Source organism: Dermacentor variabilis, chromosome 4, assembly GCF_050947875.1.
Source record: "Dermacentor variabilis isolate Ectoservices chromosome 4, ASM5094787v1, whole genome shotgun sequence".
In the NCBI taxonomy this organism is placed as follows: domain Eukaryota; kingdom Metazoa; phylum Arthropoda; class Arachnida; order Ixodida; family Ixodidae; genus Dermacentor; species Dermacentor variabilis.
In genome coordinates this window covers 233,008,463-233,032,643 of record NC_134571.1, presented here as the reverse complement: position 1 = coordinate 233,032,643, position 24,181 = coordinate 233,008,463, and the positions used below count along the sequence as shown (strand labels likewise).

General features: G+C 44.1%; 2 protein-coding genes and 1 long non-coding RNA gene across 5 annotated transcripts in view; 1 reads left to right on the top strand and 2 right to left on the bottom strand.

The window, feature by feature from the left end:
* The window catches only part of LOC142580195 (uncharacterized), a 50,427-nt gene extending 39,677 nt beyond the window's left edge, over positions 1 to 10,750 (top strand). The window contains exon 4 of the transcript XR_012827630.1: positions 10,507 to 10,750. The gene's annotated coding sequence lies outside the window, so the exon portion shown is untranslated. The remainder of the gene's footprint in view (positions 1 to 10,506) is intronic.
* The window catches only part of LOC142580197 (uncharacterized), a 31,733-nt gene extending 11,697 nt beyond the window's left edge, over positions 1 to 20,036 (bottom strand). Inside the window, exons 1-2 of one of the 3 annotated variants that reach the window (XM_075691078.1) lie at positions 19,872 to 20,036; positions 18,226 to 18,389 (exon numbers count right to left, since the gene is read on the bottom strand). The gene's annotated coding sequence lies outside the window, so the exon portion shown is untranslated. Of the gene's footprint in view, positions 1 to 1,434; positions 2,251 to 18,225; positions 18,390 to 19,871 lie in introns of those variants that run through there. The other 2 variants (XM_075691076.1, XM_075691077.1) reach the window with 2 other exon arrangements.
* A 1,190-nt stretch (positions 20,037 to 21,226) lies between these two features.
* On the bottom strand, positions 21,227 to 22,992 carry LOC142578162 (uncharacterized). Its single transcript, XR_012827202.1, has 3 exons — positions 22,907 to 22,992; positions 22,041 to 22,115; positions 21,227 to 21,972 (listed from the first exon to the last, which is right to left on the bottom strand). It is a non-coding gene; the product is annotated as an uncharacterized LOC142578162 (long non-coding RNA).
* Between the last annotated feature and the right edge of the window lie 1,189 nt (positions 22,993 to 24,181).

Here is a 24,181-nt window from a genome sequence, read left to right as displayed (position 1 = left end):
TTCCTTTGCTGTTGAGCAGCATTTACTGAGTGCACAGTAATAATGAGCTGCACCAAATGGCTACACATTACTGCTGTACTACTCTAACTATTCCAAAAGGGCGAATTTTTCTGCTCCAACATGCACCATGACTACTTATTTCCTAGCCCAAATCCTTAACTGGCTAGGCCACCGCTGCATGCTGACACACCACCCACTGTGGGTGTGGGCTGTATTAGCCAAGTCTCAGTAAGACAAAAATAACTGTGGCACTGTTTTTTTTTAGCTTTGTTATTTAATGAAAAGGCTTTGAATTCAGGCCACCAGTGCCACAATAAAGTATTCCTATTCCAGCCGCACTACTTGTTAGAGCTGCATGCCACCTGCACTACTAGCTGGGCCAGTCACTTGAAATCCGTGGACTATAAGGTTAGAGTAGAATCAAACAGAAGACATTTTTTTGATATACTGGCTTTGGACGTCCCCAAATTTTTGGGATGGGCCTGCTATAAATTTTACGTATTCATAACATGGGAAGGTTATGACGACATGTAACCCAGGCAGGCAATGCTTTTGGAAACGAACTTTAAACTTTGCCACTCCGACAGTGGTGAATAGTGATCTGTTGTCATGTTGAGCAGTACTACTTGCATCTGACCGCTGGATGTATTGTGTCACTGTTCGTTATTTATTACATGTGCTTATAACATGTGCTCCAAAAAGATGTTCCAATCATTGGTGCAATCTACTAATACCAGCTACTTTCGCAATGTCTCTGTAGGCATCTCTTTAATCCTTTTATGTCTAACACGATACACGAGGACTCCCCTGCAATCACTGACACAGAAATAGTACAGTGTAGTTCTAAAACAAATGTGTTTAACTCATATTGGTGACAACAAATAGTTTAACATTGGTGCTATCATAGGTCTGGTTTGCGATTACAGCCGATGTCTTGTGGTTGATTATAGGAGTTCTTTAACAGCAAGGTCCAGCATTACTAGAGCTTTGTTTAAAGGGCAGCCACTTGGACAGTGGTACGCTTGGACTCGGGTGTAAGTAGTTTAATATTGATGCATAGGCTTTGAGGTGACCAGGGTCAGGCTAGTGTATACAATTTTTATCCTGTTCTATTTTCTTTCGCATCACTCGCACTTCATTCAGTGTTACTGCATACATGGTGCGTTGAATGATAGGAAGGAAATAGAATAATATGTATAATCTTGGCCAAGATTGCCTTGGAGTATGTTTAAGCCCAACTTTAGGCACACATGATTCCCAGCTTGGGTGAGCATACCGAGATAACTGTCCAGGTTGAGGTTCATTCCGATATGCTGTTAACGCTTCTTTGAGTAATCGTATAAACATGACTGAACAAAAATCTCTGTGGTTTTTAAAAACCCATCAAAGCCAGAGACTCAGACTGGTGGTCGTGATACGGGCATTTCACGATACCTTCTGAAGCATAACTTCCAGACCGGTGACAAACGAAGTAGAAATGCTTCTTTTTCAGGTGGCCGCAAGTCTCTGTACCTGTCCTTGCAATGAAGTGACTGCGTGTGTCTTTCTCCACCTTTTCCTTCAATGATTTGAAAGCTGATCAGGATAATAAAATAAAGCAAATGTTACATGTATGCAGTGTGTCAAGTGGAATCAGTTTATTGTAAGCCCACGTTGGCTGTGCAGAATATCTTATGGGGTAATTTAGAAGAAGAAAGAAGATTAAGTACCCTGGACACTTGTATGTTCAGTCTGCATTTCAGGGTGTGTAATGCACAGAACTAGCGTTACAAAGTTGAATCGTAGACATGTTGTGGAACTCAGTAGTTATGAAGAAGAGGTTCAGTGACATCTTTTCTCTTTTCCTGATGAGGATCAAGCATTTGTTTTTCTCAGGGCAAAATTTTAGAGCGAAGCATAATGGAATTGAAGAAAAAGAAGATATAAAAAAGTGACAAGAATGATGTTGCTTCTTGTACATTTTTAAACTATGCTTTGTTTGAGTACATTTTGCAGCTTTCATACAGAGATCAAACTCCTGCGAAGACAGTATGTATAGAAACTGTAAGCTAATTTGCTTTATTAATTTGAGGTTGACACTGTGACATGGCGTCTAATTATAGCAGCACAAAGTGACTGCCATCAAAATTTTTTTCGTGAGCAACGCCAAGAACTGCATGAAATGACAACTGAAAATGACAACTCTGCATCTTACAAATTTCCGTTCTGAACGAGAAAGAAAATACAGAGAATCATACCTTATCTATAAGTTCAAGGCATTGCAACAAATAGGCATAAACATTTCAAAAGGAGCTGTATAATCTATCCGCTATGCTAAATTTCAAGCTATAGGCAACAACACTTAGTTTGGTTTCTTGGTGTATCCTTCTTTTTTTTCTTTCCTCTTCTTTTTCTCAGCCGGCGTGTCAGACGCCGTTGACATGCCGGCTAACACGCGTGAGTTGGCACGTGGTTGACACCATGTTTTCCCCGTGTTTTAACTGAACAATTAGTAGATTTAAATTTTTTGCACATTGGGAATTCAGGAAATATAAAACTTCGACAGGAGCTATCATTAGAACTAGTGTACAGTACTTATAGCACTTCTTTAATCAAACAATGCAAAATTTGCGCTTTGGTTGACTCAGCATTTACTTATTGTGTTAAGATTGATATGAAGTGCTACTTTGTTTTTTCTGCTGTGTGTACATGTTTTTAGACGCAATCCTTACCATTGTATGGAGTTCTCGCTCACACAAAGCCATGTACTCGATTGCAGATCGACTTTAAGCAGAAGTGCAATCTTATACCTGTGCACTTGCCTCTATTCATTAGTGTGCAATACCGCGCAAGCCTGTGCATAACTATACGACGACTGTAAAGCATATGAAAGCTCCAGCACCAGTTTAGGGCACAAGATTAGACCAGATTTCTTGAACTGAAAAGCTGATTTAACACATTAATAATGTACAAGGAGGCTTGTCCATGCTACCTAACCTGACAACTATTGCTTCTAGAACCTAAAGAATGCAGTAAAAAGAGTAGGTGCTTGCCACAATGGGGAGAAACAAATATTTCTGTACCGTACTATAGGTGCTTACCCATTTTCAAGTTTACAAAGCGAGTGCTTTCCTGCATGGCATGGCCACCACTATGGCTAATATTCATGCTACCAAATCTGCATATATTGTATCGCATGGTTTACCTTACAGAAGTTGGGAACTAGAAGCAGGGTTCATACTTTGTATATTTGTTTTCTTTCTTTCATTAGTTAAAGTAAAAATAGCAAATCATTAACTTCATTCATGCTCCTCCAGTCACTTTTCTTTTATAGAATGTATTCTAGGGTTTTATGCGCTAAAACCACGATTTGATTATGAGGCATGCCATAGTGGCGCAGTCCAGATTAAGTTTGACCATGAGGGGATCTTTAAAGGGACACTAAAGCGAAACAATAAATCAGTTTAGACTAATGAAGCATTGTTTGAGAACCCTGCAGGCAGTGATTTCAAAAAAATAGTTTGATTATTAGATGAGAAAATGAAGGTCGAAGTATCAGTATTTGAATTTCGCGCCGAAACCCCAGTGCCGGTACGTTAGCGTGACGTCAGGGATTCCAAAGTATGTTTTCGCATTTGGGCCGCGTTGGCTGAATAAAGGTTCCTGAAACTTGCCATGTTTAATATTTGGTTCCTTTAGAACTCAATATAGTCAATCTGTACCGCTATATATAATTAGTAGGCCCTAGAAGATGCCATCAAAATCCACGACGTCACAGCCCCCAGGTGCGGGAACTCAAGTAGGCGTCGCCACCCGTAATTCATTCTTGCGCTTTTTCTGGCTTACCAAACGTCTTATCATTGTAACAGTGGTGTTTTTGGTGTTGTAGAACGGTAATTTACTGATGCAGAAGAAATAATTTTTCACTTTAATGTCCCTTTAACGTGCCACACAGGCGTTTCTTGCATTTCGCTCCCATCTAAATGCGGCCGCCGCGGCGGGTACATTTTTTTAGAACTTAAATATGCGATTCCTAAAAAAGATCCATCAGCAATGATTCTGCGTTGCTTCGATTCAAAACAGCAATGATAAGCATGCAATTTAATGTATGATGGTATAAGTTGCAGCTAGTGCATGGTCAGATAAAATGTTAAGCATGAAAGCACCATAAATGAGCACATTTCAAGCAATAAGTGAACAAGTGAATCGTTCACTCTGCAAGCCCGTAATGCAAAAATAACAGGTGCAGCGGTAATCACGCGTTGCTTTGAGAGAATAAGCAAGTGTCTTACCTGGCATTGTCAGAAAGTGATACCTCTCATATTCTGGCTCGAAGAAATGCACGCTGATATGGCGGTACTCCAGTTCTTTCAAAGTCAGGGCTACTTCACACTCGTCGCAGTTGTGCTTCGGGTGAGTGATTTTGTGCACAAGTTTTATGTGCCTCTGCAGACTGCGATTGTTCGCTAACCGCAGGTCGCAGTACTGACATTCAAAGGAAGCAACTTTCGCCATTGCGAGACCGCGAAGAGAAGCATGGGGTTTCCTAAAAACCGATTATATAACTATGCCCAGTGCGTGCAAGCGGGCCTTCTATATCTGCGGGTGCTCTGACCATGGAGGAAAGAAAAAGCTGAGAGATGCTGACGTCACTCTTTGCGAAGCATGAGTGACGTCGGAAGGCGTGGCAGATATCCTCTCTTGTGCATATCTCTCTCCTCCGGCCCGCAACCACGCACGAACTGCGTGGGCTGCACGGGCGCGCCTGTAGCAATCCGAAAGCATCTACTATTCTGACAAAAGATGCAATCGCGATGTAACGTTGGCGAAGTCCGAGTATTCTGCCCTGGCATTGAAACAAGTTTAAAATAAACTCCTCACATTAGACCGTCATGTTGGAGTCCGCAACTTTTGCGGGATTTTGTGAAAAGCAATATGGTTTATTGGTCCAGCCAACTGAAACTGTCCTGATGGCTTCTAGACCCACCATGTTGTATTAGTGGTTTTGGCGTTGCGCTGCGAAAGTGAGGTTGTGGGATCACATCTCGGTCGTGGAGGCCGCATTTCGACGGGGTTCGACGAAGTAAAAATGCAATGCCCGTGTACCGTACGTTAAACACATGTTAACGAATCCCGCGCGGTGAAAATTAATCCGCAGTTCACCGCTACGGTGTGCCTCATTATCAGTTCTCGGCTTTGGCACGTGAAGTGTCAAAATTTGAATGTTTGATTAACCGCAGGTACGGTGGCTGCCTAGTTCCTGCGTCATTTTAGATTACCTTTATCGTTCATTTCTATCTTCGTTTCCTCTGTTTGGGCTCCCTGGGGCTAGACCATAGTGGTTATGGCTAGACGCGGCGATGAAAAAATCAACGAGTCTAGAATTTCAGGACAACATTCATTTGGGCTAGATGGTGCATACTTGATTTAGGAAGGAACAGCGCCAACGAAGACGTTCACAAGTGGGGAGAACGACACAGGACAAGCACCATGTTAAAATTGGCTCCAAGGCGCTGTCAATACAGGTTAAGAAAATGTTAGTAAGCACCGGGGCGACACAGGATCCAATACAAATCCCTTGTCTTTGTCGATAAAACTTGTTCTCGAAAGAGATTAACGTCACATCAAGGTAAAATTCTAGCATTTTCATAAAATTATATATTGACACGCCAGAGGAGTTTTGGAACTCTACTGCACTGTTACTTCCTATAGCATCTCTGACAGAACGAAATAAGGCATCGTGGGGCACAGAGTAAAACAAGTCTTCAACATCTACTGAAAACACATAACCATTGGAAGTACATCCCTCAAGAAACCTAACAACATCTTTTGAACTCTTTGTGGTGTACGGATCTTGAACTTTAAGGGATGTAAGGTGCTTTTGAAGAAGCTTGCTTAACACAATCAGCCAAGTTCCATTTTCGCTGACCACTGTTCTGAATGGCACGGACAGTTTGTGCGTTTTGGCCGTAAAGAACATGGAAAGGGCATTGCTTTTGCTGTTACCAATGTCATTGGCCAGCGTGCTCAGATCTAATTCTTTACACATCGCAGCCGCCTTGCCTCTCACTCGCGTCGCACTAGCTTTCAGAGGGATGAAGTTCTTTGCAATTGCTTCGCCGGCTCTTTTTTGAAACTCTTCCTCAGTGAGCACCACAAACCCACCATCCTTGTCAGCTTGAAAAAGCCGGAGTCTATTCTTCCTGAAATACGACACGACTTTTCCCATAGAATCTTTGCTAGTCAACGTGTTAGTGCTGGTCGTAGATCTTATAAGCGTATTCACACCATCCAGAAGGCATCTTTCACGGTTTTCTTCCAACGCCTTTCCTGCTATGCGCCTATTAAGCGCCAGGAACTCATGTGCTTCTATCCATGGCTCGTGGCTGAATTTCGGACCTTTGTTCAACACCTGCCTGACATCGTTGGAAAGATCAACGTCTCCGATGACCGTCACCAGCCTTTCTGGGGGCTTCTTGTCCTTCTTCAGAGAAGACGACCGTAAACACTGGTTCTGTGTCTGAGCCCATCAAAATATATATGTATATATATATATATATTATAGAGAGAGAGAGAGAAAGAACAGCGCATTAGTAACTCCCAGTTATGGATATCCATACATTTGTTCCTGCGAGCAGGCATCATGTAATGAATGATTGTAGACCAAAAAATATTTCGCGTTTCTTTCCGGATAAATACATGAACATTAATAATGCCTTGGTTTTCATACTTATTAAGAAGTAAAGGAACATTACAAGTTATCGATTGCATTAGATAAATTGTTAGCCTTTTTGGCACGAGCCATCTATCCTGGCTGTAGTCCCGACAGTGATTTTACAAGTGAAGAGACTTTGTTAGAGGAAAAAAATATGAATAGAGTAAAGGAAAGCCATACAGACCTGGCAGTTTGAAATCGCATTAAATTTGGTGAAAAGTGGTGATGTTGTGTGGAGGTATGGAATGTTAGCAATAATTCCGACGTGCACGTTTCTGAAGAAAAAGCTTGTGTTAGTGTTCACAGTGGTGCCCCACACATGCATGCAGTAGTTAATATGAGACGCAAATAGTGCCTGGTAAATTTGTAATTTCAACTGTTCTGGAAAGAAATAATATTTTTAAGGTCGTTGTGGCTGGACCATCCCAATGAAGTGGAAAGGAGCGCGTTCGCTTTAGGAATGACATCGCAAGCCTCCAGACCAGAGACAAACAGGCTGGTATGATCCACATATAGAATGGTTGTTGCCTCGCTTTCTGCAAGGGTTCATCGAGCAATAAGGTTCGCAAAGAGCTCCAGCCGCACGGGAAGGTGTGAGGTGAAATCCGGCAACACTCATGCAGGCGGCTGTTCCCCCACTCTCCATTCCCCCCAGCCGCACTTTGCTTTGCTGCACCGCTCATTCTTGGTTCAGCAGCCGTCCGATATGGAGGTTCCCATTGTTGATCGCGCCAAGTACGAGATTTGTTCCGCAATTCGCTTTTTGCACGCCAAGGGGACTCCCCCGTGGATATTCATCATCAGTTGACAGAGGTGTATGGCGACAAGTGCATGTCCGTTCAACACGTCCGAAAGTGGTTTAGGGAGTTTAGTGCTGGTTGAAAGAAAGTCCACGATGAAGAACGGAGTGGAAGACCGTCAGTTTCGAAGGTGGTTATCAAGATGGCCCAACGCAAAGTGCTTCGGAAGAGGAGGATCAACACCTATGAACTTATTGCTCAGATTCCTGGAAGTTCTTACGGTACAGTGGAAAGAGCTTTGACTAAAGTATTGGGGTATCAGAAGTGTTGTGCTCAATGGATACCGCGGCTATTGACATCAGACTACAAGGAGAAACGCCTTGACTGTGCTCGCCAGTTTCTTCAAAATTGTCAAGAAGATAAGGGAGGATTGTTGGACTCCATTTTTATGGGAGACTAAAAGTGGGTGTTTCATTTCACTCCTGATATGAAATAAAAATCCCAAGAGTGGCGTCACCCAGAATCACCAGTCGCAAAGAAGTTCAAACTCCTTCTGCTGGCAAAGTCATGGCCACTGTTTTTTGGGATCATAAGGGAGTACTGCTGATCGATTTAATGGAACGTGGGACAACAATCAACTCTGAGAGTTATTGTGCAACACTATGAAAACTCAGGCAAGCTATTCAGAACTGCCGGCGAGGACAACTGGCAGCCAGTGTAACACTGCTTCACGACAACGCCCGACCTGACGTCTCCTGTCAAACCCAGGAACTTTTGACAAACTTTGGGTCGACTGTCATGCCCCACCCACCGTACAGTCCGGACCTTGCACCTAGTGATTATCACTTGTTCCCCAAGCTAAAAGAACATTTTAGTAGCCAACGCTTCCGGAGCGATGAAGTCGAAGAGGTGAAATGCTTCCTCAGTGGGTCGGCGGCAGACTTCTACGACACTGGGATACAGAAATTGGAGCACTGTATACAAAAATGCATAGAAAAAGATGGCGATTATGTAAGTTTCATCTTTCCAATAATGTAAATTTCTATGAGAATAAACAATGTTCTCTACTTCTAAAATTGATGGGAACCTTATTTCTGGATCAACCTTCGTATGCCTATCATGTCATTAACGTAAATGTCGAAGGGGACCTAAAATGCTGCCCTGTGGGACACCTAACAATATTGCCGTCCAAGGAAATACTATTTCCAATGACAACGCATTGCCTGCAATCAAGCAGATACGAACACAACAAAATATGTCATTCCATGTACACCGTTTGCAGTCAACTCTGTTATTAGAATCTTGTGTTGGCAGACTGTCAAAAGCCTTGCTGTAGTCAATAAATATCCAGACTACTAGGTTTCATTTTTCTAGCTTCTTGATTAACACCTGCTGAACAAGCAGTGCAGTTTCGGTAGAGCAGGTCATCAAAGCTGTTTCTCCATCGCCAGGGTTTGTGTCATGCTCTCCAACCATGATTCCTCGCTCCTTTGTGCCCTCCAGAGGGGCACGGTCATGGCCCCCCAAACAAGGGGCTTAAATCACCACAGCAATGAAATTGCAATTTTTCGCTTTTAATATGCTTCAGTGCAATACATTGCATAAGCTTCCCTGCTTAACTCAACTGTAATGCGGCAGAGGTGACTTTAGGAAGACTTTCTAGACATGCCAAACAATATGTGCATTCTGGTCAGAACTACACCTGACTTAACATTCCGACACGTCGGCATATGGATGGCCCTTGTGCAGTTTAAGAGCACGAATACGCATGCTGGTTGTGGCTTGAGGAAATGTGATTTCTTAAACAAGTTTCAATGCCAATGCCCTAGACTAAGCTTCACCGCAATGCAGTTGTGTTATGCACTGGAGCTTCTGTAATGTATTGCGGTCCATCACTGCAGCAACGTCAGAACCAGCTTTGAATGGGTGTCATGTGAGTTATTAGATGTCTCGGTGCTCATACTGTGACAGATGACGGCACATGTGCGCATGTATAGTCGGGAACATGTGCAAGGCTGTGTTGCAGTCTCGTATATGGAGCTTGCAAGATGGGCGAAGCAAGGGCCCAAATCACCACAACCCTGCCGGAAATAGCTCTAAATCCCTGCCTGTACACTTCTTAAGGGTTTCGGTGCTTTTACCGTAATCGGAGATTGCACATATAATACTATATTTTCAATACTGAGCTCATTGGAACATCTTCCTGTTCATGCTATGCACACAAAAATGAGGAATAAGGGAAAAATTATGCAGATCCCACAGTCTGTGGGAATTGATGTAAGTGAAGCTTTCCATGCTGGATGCTCTGATTGACGATAATTAGCAGTGTTGACGGCTAAAGCTTAATTTCTTCAACGTTTAGGCTAACACGAGATTGGCGAATTGATGTTAAACGTTACCTTGTGGGCACCACTGCTGTTTGTCTGTGTAATAGGCAGAACACACAGGGAGAGGTGTTTGCATGAGGCATTGTTGTGGGCCATATCTTATAACCCGAGAGGGTTAAGTGTTGTCATTTCCTCATATGGCACATCGCGTTATGGCAGAAGTTTTAAACTTGAATTGGATTATGGGGCTGTACGTGCCAAAACGACACTCAGATTATGAAGCACGGCATAGTGGCAGACGCCAGATTAATTTTGACACCGTGATGTTCTTTAATGTGTCCTAAAATCTAAGTGCACATGGGTTTTCTATTTCGCCCCCGTCGAAATGTGGCTCCCGCGATTGGGATCAAATCCATGACCTCTCGCAATGCCATAGCAGCAGAGCTAATGCAGCGGGCACAGAAGTGTTGATTTGACGGTCAACCACTTCTGTAGTGTTTCCTGGACGCTGCAGTGTGCTTTAATTAATGCGGCTCTGCTTCTGCACGCCGTGCGAGTTGCCCGCTTGACATATTTTCATTGCGTTTATTTTTTCAGAAATAGCAGCAACGTATTGTATTGTGCCTTGAACATAAGCACACCGCAACCGCTGTTGTATGTTAGTGGAGTTTCCTTGCCTTCTCATGTCACTTCCCCCATCTTATATGCGAACTGCCTCTTCTCCTCCCTCTTCTTCTCTCTACAGTTCTATCTGTGTCCCCTCTCGCCTCGCACATAAGCGCTGCAGTTTCTTCAGTGCTTCTGAGGGGAGTCACGGATAATTGCAGCTGTCAGGTGGCTAATGTGACAACGGCCAGGGAGCTCCAGAGGACATTGTGCACATTCGATGCGGTGGGGTGAAAACAAGCTTCTCCCATCTCCTTTCCTCTCTTACTTGTGCCTGTCATGTATATACACACTCTGAACCCCCCCCCCCCCCCCCCCCGATGTGGTGTGTGTGACATCAGCAGCAGTCCACAGCAGCAGCTGGAGTGGGAAAGTCAGAGGAAGAGACAAAGAAAGCTTCATTTTAAAACAAAATGCGTAAAGGTTTCTATGCTTACCCAATGAGGAAACCCGTCCATCACGTAAGATGATTGCTTTCAAGATAAGGCCCGCATGAGCGAGCGAATTGTAAGATCGGGCCTGCGCAGCCGTGCCATAAGCAGCGGCCGCTGATGTACAGTTGATAATGGTTTGCATCGAGAGGAGGCAGCATCATTGACCACATCTACGTATGACGTCTACCTAACGTGACAGTTCAATTACGTCACGTAGAACAGCACGCATTGGCCAATGCTCATCTTCCATGAAGCAGCAACATCATCCAAATGCACCATAATATAAAAGGAGTGAACAGTGCTACTACTGGCCTCTGCTTCATACTCATGCTGGTCTCAGTTTAACATTTTGGTGTTGCAAATGCGCTTCTCCATTTCATGATTTTTTTCGTGGCGTTTCTCGCAATTATATGAAACGCAGCAGCATATGACGACAAAACAGTAGGTGATCAGTCGCAAATGCTTATGCATCATTTAGATAACTCCCACAGGATACTCTGCATGTAATTTTATCTTTTTCCACTTTCAGTATGCTTCAGCGCTATGGTATGCTTGACCGCGTAACCTTGCTATGTCCAGTGTTTGTGACCCCTTCCCACTGTTGGTATACTTCATCACAATGCTAAGTGCATGGTTGAATGCATAACACCACTGTATTGGGATGAAGCTAACTTATGGGTCTGACATTACAGTTTTAATTTAGCGTACGCAACTATAGTGTATGCTATACGCTAAAGTATATATAGCGTATGCTAAGCAGCACACATTTCTTTAGGTTGAGTTGGCCTGTGAGATGTTCAGATCTTAAAGGCCATGTGCCGTCATTGCGGCTATCTCCCGACTGTAGCTATAGGTGGTGCTAACATGTCGGATGTTTCTTTCGTTAGGTTTCAACTCACTCGAAACGAGAAGCGATCTCGAAAACACCACAAGGTTATCCATAATATTCTGTCGTCGAAGCAGCCCGAGACTAAGCGAAAGCCATTTACACAGTCAGTTGCAAAGAACGAAGTCCATTTTACAAAAGCAACGCCAAATTCAATTCGAAGCTGGCAGCCGGGGCCGCCGCCATGTTTCACGCAAATTCCACAAACCACGCAAAGACACTAATGCTAAATCTGAGAAATAGTGCGCGTACGCTATACGCAATGGGTCGTTTAGCGTTCTGCGCATGCGCACTGATGACCCACTATTTTATAGCGTACGCTAAACTAAAACTGTCTATTATGCAGCACATTTTAGATGCTTGCTGGTTTTAAAGTCCGAAAGCTGAGATACAACAGCATCGCACACTATCACGTGAGGAAAACGAACCGCTGCATGCAGCAAGTAGCATCAGCATAAGCACTAGATTACAGTTGAACAGCTCTACAATGAAGACCACAATTAATTTGCCTGTAAAACAAAGAAACTTATGCGTCCCTGGCGGCTGATTTACGTTTATAAAACGAATGCCGCACCAGTGCCGCCACTGCCCCGCGAAGATGTCACCAGGGTAAGCTGTGCGCTAGCGCTAACAGCAGTGTATTTGAAGAGCATGCTGATATTACTAGTTCTGTTGCCCTGCTCCAGGATTCACTCACCTCGTATGCTACTTGTTGTGACGGCTCAACGGCTGACGAATGCATGGATAGGCCGCGAATGTCAACGAAGGCGACCAAAAATTTTGCAGCAAGGGAGGCTTAGGGGCACTAGACAATCGGGGGCTTTGCTTTGCATGGTTCCTGCATTTGGTTGGAGAGCAAGCTGGGAACCTCAATGGAGCATAGGGTGGCTACAGTAGAACGTGCTGTCAGGGATATTTTGCAGAGAAAAATTAGCGGTCTATTTCATTAAGTCTCTCTTGAATTCTTGTTAAAGATTTTCTTTTGTTGAAAGTGCTTAGCTATTGTGAGCAGTGAGCTGCGCAACCTTTAAAACAAAGTGACCTGCATAGCAAAGGATTTTGAAGGTGCGAGCACTTTGTTAAAAAGGCGTTTGACTACATAGATACATTCAGAGCAGCGCTTTCTACCCTTTAGCCCATGCAGAATTTGTAGGTCCTATTTGCGCCACCAGGATCTGCCGATGTACTGCAGTGAAGCCTTTAATATGTGTCCCAATGTCCAATGCTACGGAGTTCAATATATCCATTTAATGTCTGAGCAAGTTTGATGTATGAAGTTTCATATACAAGTAATTCTCTTGGTGATTCACCACCTGTTATTTAAGCAGTAATTCTATTTATAATTGTTTCATATAACAAGGTTTAATTGTAATGAATTATTGCTATACGACATTATTTCCATTACTATAACTAATACTCTCAAGCTTGGAATCTCCCAGCTTCCTCATACAGTTGGCCAATGGGACAGTGCACCTGACACAACAAGCCATGTCGTACACTTACTCTGTGCATATTCACAGCCCATGCAAGCTTGTGCTGAAAGCTTGTTGCTGCTTGCAGAGGTAAACGTTTCACTTGACTGTTGTAATGATCTCGCTGACTATGTGATGGAATAAACAGTTACTCCACAATAAAACATAGTATGAGGCCATTTTGTAAACATGAGCTTGAAGTAAAACTGTGCCATGCATCGTCGAAAAAGGAAAACAACATTACAGGGATGAGGATACTTATCGTGGGCTTGTCTCTATAGCTTTTATGTCTTGCTTTGTCCACATTATGCTGCACAGTTTTAGTTGAAGCGGTTATTGGCTGGCAGACGTCTTCCCATCATGTTACTACGAGTTTTGATGAAAGCAGTCTTGGCCAGCCTCTCTACCCCTGGTTCTCTGGCTTAGGTACTGGTGCCTCCAGTAGTTCAGATTTGAATGGGTGCAAATTAATTTTCCCTCTCAGTGAAATCATACCAACTTTCCCAGGTTACCGGGCTTCTACAATTCCTCCTAAGTTGAACTTGTTCAACAGCTTTACCGAGTACTTTAAGTAGGCAGTGTATTCTATGTCGTAGGGCAAACAGAAAATTAGCATAAGCACTCTTGCTTTCAGGCTGCCACAGACTTCGAGTTAAAAGTGCAGTCGAGATCAACATGTCCAACCTTGATCCCTCCAGCCAATGTGCCAGCCTTCCCTATGAGCCACTACTTGCGAAGGTGAACATACCTTCTTTGTTCCATGCAAAACATTTTGTTAACTGTTTCCAGGAAAAAGTAGTTCAAGCATAAATGGCCAACGCATGCTCTTCATACCAGGTTGCCATGGATAATGGAGACGATAGGAAAGTACAGGCCAGCGTCGCTATCCCAGATCCATCCGGCAGCTTTTCTGTCACAGGTCCATGTGTCCTAACTGCTGGTCTTCAATGGGAGTTGACACTGTCTCCTTCTATAGGGGGCATTTTCTGACATGCTCTTCTGTGGGAGAATGCCCCATTCATAAAAAGAAACAACAAAGATTGGACACAAAATGGTGCAGCTCATTAAAAGAAAATTACTTGCTGGGTTCGCCACTGGGCCGTATGCGTCGGCGCTCGTGACTCGACAAAAAGCAGCCGCAGCGGCACGCGCAAGCTCAGGCTTCACATAGTTTCGCGCCCATCGCAAGAGGGGCACCTCACGGCTACATTCGGATATTGCCGGCGCACAAGGAGGAAGTGCAGAAACATGCACGCTCGCAGTCTCAGAGGGACGCGCATGCGTGGAAACTCGATACCATGGGTGCACAGCTAGAAGGGAAGAAGGGTCGTTTTGCCACACGCTTGCGCACCCTGTAACATTTTGTGGGCGAGTGTACATGCTAGACATGACTGTAGTGCTTATTTTTGAAATGTGATCCTTTGGGATGTATAATACATATAATATGCATCTTAGCTTTGTTGTGCATTAAGAAGAATTTTTTTTACAAATACTATATAATTATCTGAAAAGGTGAATGTTTCTTTAGATTTCACACATTTCTTTTGCTACATTGTAAATGTATATCCTAATAGATTAGTGTTTCGTATGTTATACGTTTGCCGATAGGAGACTTACTGCTGCCATGCGAGGGCCTTCAGGCACATTAAAGCTGTATGTTGCAGCTTTTCGCCTGGAGGACACCCAACAAAGTTTGTTGGAAATAAAACCATTTCTGGTATGGTAAGTCGAAAATTCTATTTCAAGTCGCTGCCTCGAGACCCTTCGTGCCAACCGCCATTTTGGCAAGGCTGTGTGATGTCTGGGAATAAGGCTGCTTCGATGGATTTCAAGACCAGATAGCAGCCTTCCTTCACACACTCTGGCACCAAAAAGGGCAGCACAGGTGTCAGTGTTACTTGTGCTACAATTCCTTCACTTGTGCTATAAATAGCAGCAGCAAACTGCCAAGATGCAAAAGCAAAACAATGAATGAGGGCCATAACGTATTTCCCAGCTCCTGAAATCAGTTCCAGTTTTTCCAATAGACAAAAGCATGGCCTTCAAGATCAGCTTCGATTACCAGTGGGAACAGTTTCCGAGGGTGCCAATTCATTTCATCAAGACTCAGTGTTGCCACACTGCTTTTGATTGAAGTGTGAGAAAAAAATATTGAAGTGAACGTTTTATAACACATTGAATGCAGACAAATTTTCTTTCTGTTATGCTTTCCTTTTATTTCAAAGCAAAAAAAAAAAACCAAAAATCTAAGAAAGCAAGAAGCAAAACAGAAAGAAAAATATCTCAGTATAGGGCATCATTGCACAGTGTTGTGAAACCAGATGTGCACGCCTGTGAGGGTGATGATTGGCCAAGTGTGTGCACTATACATTCAGTGATGCTACAGGCATGCACTCTGCTGTTTGCGTTTCATTTGACGCTGATAGTACATCCACACAATGTAGCGACAGGGACAAGTGAGCAGTCAAGTGAAGCTTTTTGAGATCATGTTTAGTTGGATCATGCAAATAAAATGCATTAATTAATCATATGCCATTAAAGATACAAGCACAAGTACAAAAATTACTGTGCATGACAGGAGTGGCTGCGAAGATGTATAAGGCTCACACAAAGGCCGGACAGCAGACAAAGGACGATGATATTTAACTCATTTCGCCAGGAAAAATGACTTCGAAGTTTGTGCATTAAGTACGAAGAAAATCCGAGGATACCTAAGCACTTCTTATGAGTTGTGAATACTTTAATGTCCAACTGAACGCCACTGAGCAGTCCGAGTTATGAACTCCTCGCGGGCAAGCGGGCACGTTAAGACGCTTGGCACATATTGATTTAGCTTAGCCTCACCGAGGCGCAGTTAGAACACACACAAGAGCTTGAGTAGACAAGGAACAGGTGGTAACACAGGCTTGAGAGAGGGAAGGTGATGTTTTGTCGTAGCAATGCACTCTCCCCTCGCGAAGTAGCGCAGCAGCAGATGTTCCCCTTCACTCCCTTTCCTCTGCTGAGAGACACGAGCCAGCAAATGCAAGCTAGTGTCATGAGCGCGCCTCGTGTGCTCACATGGCGTCACAGTCAACGGGAAATTAGGCACCGTTTTGCTGCTACAGGTGGTGCCGGCTTTTTCACTGAAGGAACCATTTAACATTCTTGCATAAAAAAAAATCCTGTCACTGACCACATAATAAACAGCAATAAAGAAATTCCGTTAAAAGTATTGCATCAAACCAGCTTAGAGCACGAAAGATTGACCAAAGCTGTCAGGCTTGGCTGCTGAAAATTAATGTCTTGTAGCAAGGTTTAACGAGCGAAAATGATATGCAAGAATACTCAGAATGATGCGAATGCTCAGATGCTAAGCTCTGCTCTTGTGCAGGAGCTTGGCAATGCAGCTGGCATAAATGCCAGTCTTCTGACTACTACTCTGGTTTCATGAAAAGTAGGTTATTCTGGCAAGAGTATCACTGCAACATCACTGCAGTGCATTTTTACTTCACAGTGAGTAAGTACACTTTTACTTCACTGTGTCAGATAAACAAGTCGACAGACGTTTGAAGTGGTTCAACCACGATTCACAGCTGGAGAACAGGATAGCAACCATAGAATTTGGCGAGATGATTAGACAACAGGCAAAGGAGAGTGGACAAAAGTTGGAGGTGAAAGCTGTTCTGTTTGACTGTGGCGAGGTGTAATGGAGTCGTCAAGCAACAGGCAATGGCGATGGTGCTTCCTAGCGTGCTGATATTGTTCTGGCTGCAAGGCACATAATGGTGATTACTGCATTTTATAGTGTCCCATTTTTCTTTAGATGACAAAGTATTTAAATTTTTGTATTGGTTACATTTGCAGTGACATCCAAAATCCAGATTTGTACTGGGCAAAGACAATACTTAAAAATTAAGTTCAGTGGTTTTACATGCCAAAATCACTAAATGATGATGAGGGATGCAATAATGAGAAACTCTGGATTAATTCTGACTACCTGGGTTTAACATGCACCCAATGCAAGGCGCACAGCATCTTTTGCATTTTGCCCCGATCGAAATGTGGCCGCAGGGGCTTGGATTTGATCGCACGGCCTTGGGCTTAGCAGCCAACACCAAAGCCACAGCACCAGTAACATTAAAACAAAGCAGTGATTTGATAAAGCGTGTAAAAGCACAACGGTTTTTAAGCATTGCTTCATGCTAAGGTCTAAGTTCGGTACTGTCACACAACAACCACAATAATGAGATGAACAACGGGGGTAAAATGCTAAATTAAGCTGCAAAATTATGAAACAAAAGCCTTTGAAGCTGTGAAGTTCTTTAGGAACTTGCAAGGTGTGGACATTTGGACATGCAAAGGATGTAGCCTTTGGAAACAACTTGCCAAGTTAATTAGTTGTTTTTTACTAAAGCAATACTTCATCACAAAGCAAATAGGTATAATTTCAGTATGCTCTAAGACTGAATGCCCTATGATGAAAATTTCTATTGCATTTCTAGCAAGTTATATGGAGCAACCAAAGGTAAGAGACATTTGATGCTAGTGTTCAATAAATTTCAGTTATTAGACAGCACTCGTCCAGTGCCCTTCCGTGTGTCTTCCATTGCTTCCGCACTGATTAGTAAGTATGATGCTAGTGACTGCAATAGAATACGCGAAGGCCGAGAAAATAGCAATGGCAATGAAGAGCTATTGCTTGAACAAAAAAAAAAAAAAGCATAGGTGTAGTGCCAAAGCAGAAAGGAGAACATGAACGAAAAGTATGTGCAAAGTCATACATGACAAGAGAAAGCAGCAGGCAAGATGTGGTGAGCAGGGGGGTGGGGGGTGGGGAGGAGTATTCTGTAAGAGCCCACCTAGTGGACTGTCCATTTCGGCCGCTACTGATTGGCTAGGGCTGCTCGTCTCCTCCTCTCACAGAGCTGAATCCAATCAGCAGTGGCCGAAATGGACAGCCCACTAGGTGTACTCTTACAGAATACCCCCCCCCCCCAGGAGAAAATGATGAGATGGATTCTTGCCTTGTGAAGTGCAGCAACTGTTCTTTTTTTTTTTTTCTGTTCAGAGCGAACGTGAGTGAGACTGGAGATGTAATGGTGATATGAGGCTTTGATGTGGAGATAAGCTGTGGTCTGGGATGAAGCACAATTTTGGTTTCCAGCTGTGGATGAATTTCCAGGAGACCCTGCAGATAAAAGTTTTTTTAGCAATTAATAATTCACGTATCTGGCGAAGGAAATCGTTACAGTGAACATGCGGCATAAGCAATAGACAGCCAGGCACATATAGCAAAAGACAGTGCCACTGTAGAGGAATGGAGACAGGGAAGAGCAACAAAAAGTGATCAAGCATGTGCAGGGAGAAGGGTACAGAAAAACTACAAGGGATCACACAAAGGAAATCAGTTTGACAGTGACGACAAGAGCAGCACTTATGAGCACAAATTTCAGAAGAAAGTAGCAAATTAATTGGGTCATAAGTTGCCAAAGAGCAAGCACTTTCTGTCACGAATGCTGCTGATGCCAAGCATCAGTCCTGGCGCTGTTAAGGAAGTGACGGCGCAGTTGTGGCAAGGGATAGCAGCAGGTGTCTCATAAAAATCGCAGTACCGGGCAGTACTGGGCTACAGTAAGCCAAGTGTACCAGCCTGTGCTTCTTGAAATCTGTCGCCTATGTCGAGTTGAAATGTACTACTAAACTGGGTGTTCGTCGGAAAGACTTTCTTGCCCATGCGGCGCTCGTGCCGAGTCGGTGATGGCGGATTATTGGTTTAATGAACCATCTTTCGTCTCATTAAAGATGTTTTGCGTCTCTTCCCGGGCGAGGAATAGGGGCCATAGTGTAGACCAGGCATGCTCTCCTGAAGCAGTACCTTCGCTCGTGCAACGCTTTTTGTACGCTGCTCTCTGACTTTTAAATGGAATATTTGAATGGTCCCCTTCGATATAAATAAAGGTTCTTCAGCAAAACCATGTGCAATAAATCGGTAAGCGGGAGCCGCAGAGCTAGCGAAACGGAAGCAAAGCAGGCAAGTCGGACGTACATTTAAATTAAATTATGGGGTTTTACGTGCCAAAACCACTTTCTGATTATGAGGCACGCCGTAGTGGAGGACTCCGGAAATTTCGACCACCTGGGGTTCTTTAACATGCACCTAAACCTAAGCACACGGGTGTTTTCGCATTTCGCCCCCATCGAAATGCGGCCGCCGTGGCCGGGATCGGATGTACATTTAGACAGAGCGTTATTATAAGCTCAGGTGCTCTCGTGAGGGCTCCGTTTGCCGGTGACGTATGCCGTCCTGTCGCAGCACTGGTAAAAATCCATTATATCGTCGGGACGAAAAAAGCACCCCGCCACTTCTATAACACCAGTCGGAACACTGCGGCCGCCATCACGTTTCAGAGTGGTCTACGGCCATAAATTGCATAACGACTTTCGCTTTTCCCAGCTACAGGGTGCTAAATGTGTTTCGACATGCAGACATGCATGTTCACGCGTATCTCTTGAAGGGTGCAGTATGCACCGATAACCAACACATCATGGACACGGCGTAATGCTTTGGCATTACGCCGTGGCATTAAGTTATCCGATTGGTCCTCGATATCACAGGTTCACTGATCCCGTCGCACATTCCGTATGTTACCAAAAAGCGCAACAAACCTACCGGCAACATCCAAGGAGACGCAGGAGGAACACTTATGCACGACGCATGGCACGCACGTCTTCGTCAAGAAAGGAGACATTGATTTGAAGGATCGCCAGCCGACACACGGCAAAATGCGCGCCTAGGGACAAACGCATACGAAACAAGCAAATCGGCTTCTCCTCCGTAGTACCTAGGCAAAGGGAGAAATTTCAAGCGCGAAAGCCCCCAGATTTTCTCTCTCGCACCCGCTGAAACGACTGGCCAATCCCGTGAACTGGCGTTTCCTCTAATGACCGTCTCGTCGATGCATTGAAATCGGGAACCGCAAGAGCGCCGCCATGTTGCTACGCGCCGAGGTTGCTAGCTCCTGAGACGCTTGTTAGACTTGGTGGCAGTAGTCAGTTTTAATCCGGCAACAGTAGCAGCGTAGCAGCATGGCGTCTCGCTTGTAGTGTCGTGATGTGTGCGTGCAGCCGTGTTTGGGCTTTATAAGTTGGTTCTTTATTCTATGTTGCGGGACGGTGTGGGTGTGGTCCATGTTGGCCGTACAGGTGGCAGTTATGCAACCGAGGGATGATCCTGTTGAAGTTTCCGGCGGTATGCGGTTTTCAGCGGTCACGCCTGTTGCAAGAGTGTCACTCGACGAGGTTACGAGCGCGAAGCTGTGGTTAGATTCCTCGTTGGCGTTCCGTAATTCTCTTCGCACGGGCGCGGTATGTTGCAAAAGCCGCTTTCGCGATCTATCTTCGCGACGATAGATCGTTTTTTTTATTATTATAAGTACTGATCCAGCTGTAGGGCACATGTAACCGACAAACGGAAGTCTCAGGAGAGCACCTGAGATTATAACAAAGCAGGCGGCGCAGGAACTCCAGGGCACCTAAGGGACAGTGGGGGGATCAAAACTCGAAGCAGAACGGTACGTAGGTTGGGGCCGCCGTGGCAGGTGTGTGCCAGGAAGTGTTCGCACGGACAGCTCGCCTGGCACGCGCAGCAGCGCCTCGCAAGGTCGAGATACTTTAAAGGCACCTGCGCCCATGATCTTTCTTTTGCCTCGGTGCAGTGAGCACGATTAACGAGAATAATATGGAGGGCTTCCGGTGCAGTCGCGAATGCGTCATAACAAATGTAGCTCGCGTCGCCTGGCGTGTGTAGTAATATCAAAGTTGGTTGTATGAACTTTATGCATAATACGCTTTGTTACGGTACCTTAACGGAATGGGTCTAGAGGACGGTGTTGGTACATTTTTTCGTACCGCCCTAATCCTATACCCCCCACTACAAACACACACATACCCCCACCCCCTTTATTTATGTATACGTACAATTCCTTGCCATGACGGATCATAGCCTCCTTTATTTTTGAAAAATGGAGGAGGCTATGGACGGATTGACCAGTTCAAGTTGTCAACTTGTCAATAAATGTCATAAGAATCACTGTAATAAACACAATTCCACGATCGGATTGTTTAATTTTTTTGTTGTAACACTGAGGACTACATAGAACTTTATTTTGTATATGTGAGAGAAATATGTGGATATCACGAGCTTAAGCCAATGTGCGATACACAGACAAAGCAGCTGCTACAACATGAACTGCATTGAGGGCCACACAACACATACGTAATTAAAGGTGCGAAATATAGGGGGAAGCTTCAAAATACGCTCTGTAGCACTGCAAAGTATAACATATATTGTATGTGTACAATAAATGTCCAAAAAAACAATGCATCAATGTCCCATTTGCCTTCAAGTTTATTATCAAGTTCAAGTTTACTGAAGTTTATTATGAGCATATGTACAACAGGAATCTACTGACACACCCGCAGTCAAGGTGGCAGTTCGAGGCGTGCTGGCTGCCTCAGTGTAAGAAAAAGAAATTGGGTGAATGTCGACACCAGTGCCACTGCTTCTTGCCTCTGACCTGCACGTGCCTCCGCGGCATCTTTGTGCACAAGTGTGCTGGCGTGGCGAGGCGTAGGAGTCATCCGAGAGAAAGAGTATCGTTTACATGGAGAAGTGGCTGTTCACATTGCCTGTCGCTTTCCCTCAAATGTTTCCTTGGCGACTAGGGTGACACACCCGCAGTCAAGGTGGCTGTTCGAGGTGTGCAGGCTGCCTAAACGAAAGAAAAAGAAAGAAATTAGATGAATGTCGATACCAGTGCTATTGCTTCTTGCCTCTTACCTGCATTTGCATCCACGGCCTCTTGGCTTGCGGAATCTGTATGAGGGAGCTGCTGTGGCTAGTCGTAGGCATTGTCTAAACAAAAAGAAAAGGCCATTCAAATGGGGAATTATGGAAATAAATGCAGTTGTTATGTCGGCTTCTTGCACTCTTCTTGCCTAAAAGTTTTCAAAGATAGTGTCCAGTACACACCAGCACTTTGACTGCTTTTGCTTTTTACCTGCAGGTGTTGCTGTGATATCCTTAGTATGGCTGCGAGCAGCATTGCAACGCTTCGTGGAGGCATTTGAAGTGGCGGCCAAAAATATAAAGAATCATCCTGGTCTGCATGAATGCTTTCAATTTCTAAATGCAGTGTTAACTATCACTATTGGTGCAAGGCCCCCGCATCTATGCGGCAAGTGCCATAGCTCGAAACTGAATTTTTCCTTCAGTGTTTCACAAGGCGTCTGATATGTCCACATTAGATGTGATCCGTTTATTTTTATTTATCCCAGTGTGGGAAGAGCATCAATAATATTTTTTTTATTTTTGCGTGTCTTGTTTTGTGGTTTGTTTCTGAATTTATCAAGCAGCAGTTTCATGATGATAAAGTGACAATCAGCTTTTGCTTTGCAGAAAAACAATGCATTTCCTGACCCATTGTTTGCCATCCCATCACTCTCATAATTTTGCAGAGTATTCTACCTATATTGACTTGCTTGACCTCTACTAAACAGTCTTGCATTTTGAAATAGCATTCTTTCCTTAAAATTATTCGACACTTCTCATAATTTCTGTACCTTGGGCTTCTGATACCCTGCATTCACCATTATTGCTTATTTCTGACTAGAAATGTCTTCTTTAATTTAGAGCTTAAATTTTACCTTTGCAACACACGGAAGGGCTTGCCATTGCATATCTGCATAAAAGGGAAACATGTTTCATTAAACATTTGCAAAATCCAATTGAACATTGATGAATGCAGCTTGCAGTGTGATATTGCCGCATGAAGCCTTACTACGACAGGCAATGAAAACACTTCTATAGATAAATTTGTTTCATACGCATCGGGACGATGCGATTTCGGAGGGGGACTAATGCCGCAGAGAGCTCTCCACATGCCAGGTACGAGCACTCTCGTGAGGCACCTTTGCAAGCGTCTCATCGCTAAAGCCCATTACTCGTCGCATCGCCATTAGAAGAGCGCCAGCAACGCCTCGCGCGTGGCGATACAGCGCGTGTCTCCCGTGCACGCGCTCACGGCAGCGCCCGAGTCTGCCGTCCAATGAGAAGCCACGGCGTGGCTCTTGGCCTTCGGGGCGCGTGAGAAGTGCGTTCGGCGGAGAGACGCGGTTGACTGTGGAACAGGCTGCTGTTAACTCCTCTTTTAAAAAAAGTGTGTGAATGCTTAATATTGAGTTTCCGGGCACAAGTTCGCCCACAATAAACCAGTGTGTTTAGTGTGCTTCATTGAAGAGTGCTACAATATGACTGAATGAGCCATAAAAGTAACTCATCTCACTTGGTAAATTAAAGCACATATTAGTGTGATGTACAAGATACGTTACACTAACGTGGTGGGTTACAGCAAACTAATCGGTGCGCGAGAAAAAAATTATTTTTGCATACCCCTTGTACACACTGATTTAAGGAAAATGAGCTGGAGCTGTCCACAAGATCTACTTATTTTACCTGCGAGTATGGCCAACAAATATGTGTGCCAGCTGCTCAGTAGTATTTGAGATTATGTCAGTATTGCATATGTGCCTGTTGTCTAAAATAATTGAATTTTGAAAATGCTCGCAGGGATCTGATGTGCATATCTGCAGTTTATGGATACATGTAAAAGACTCAGCATCAAGTGCAAGTGAACGGTCCCGCAGACCTGGAGTCGATCATGCAAATAGATTCGCTGCACAAATTTGTGACCAGAAAAGATATTCCACATGAAGTGGCATGCGAAGAAGTGTGGAAAATATTGCACAGTTAATAAAACGCCTACGTTATTAATATGTGGGTTGATGCACTCGTTATGCAAAACGGAGGTGAGGCGTGCAGACAGAAGAAGGAGTATTTTAATTACTGGAAAATGTAGAGAGGTCGGCCGGATAATGGAGCATCTGGCCTGTTACTCTACGTAAGGGAAGGGGAAGAGGGGA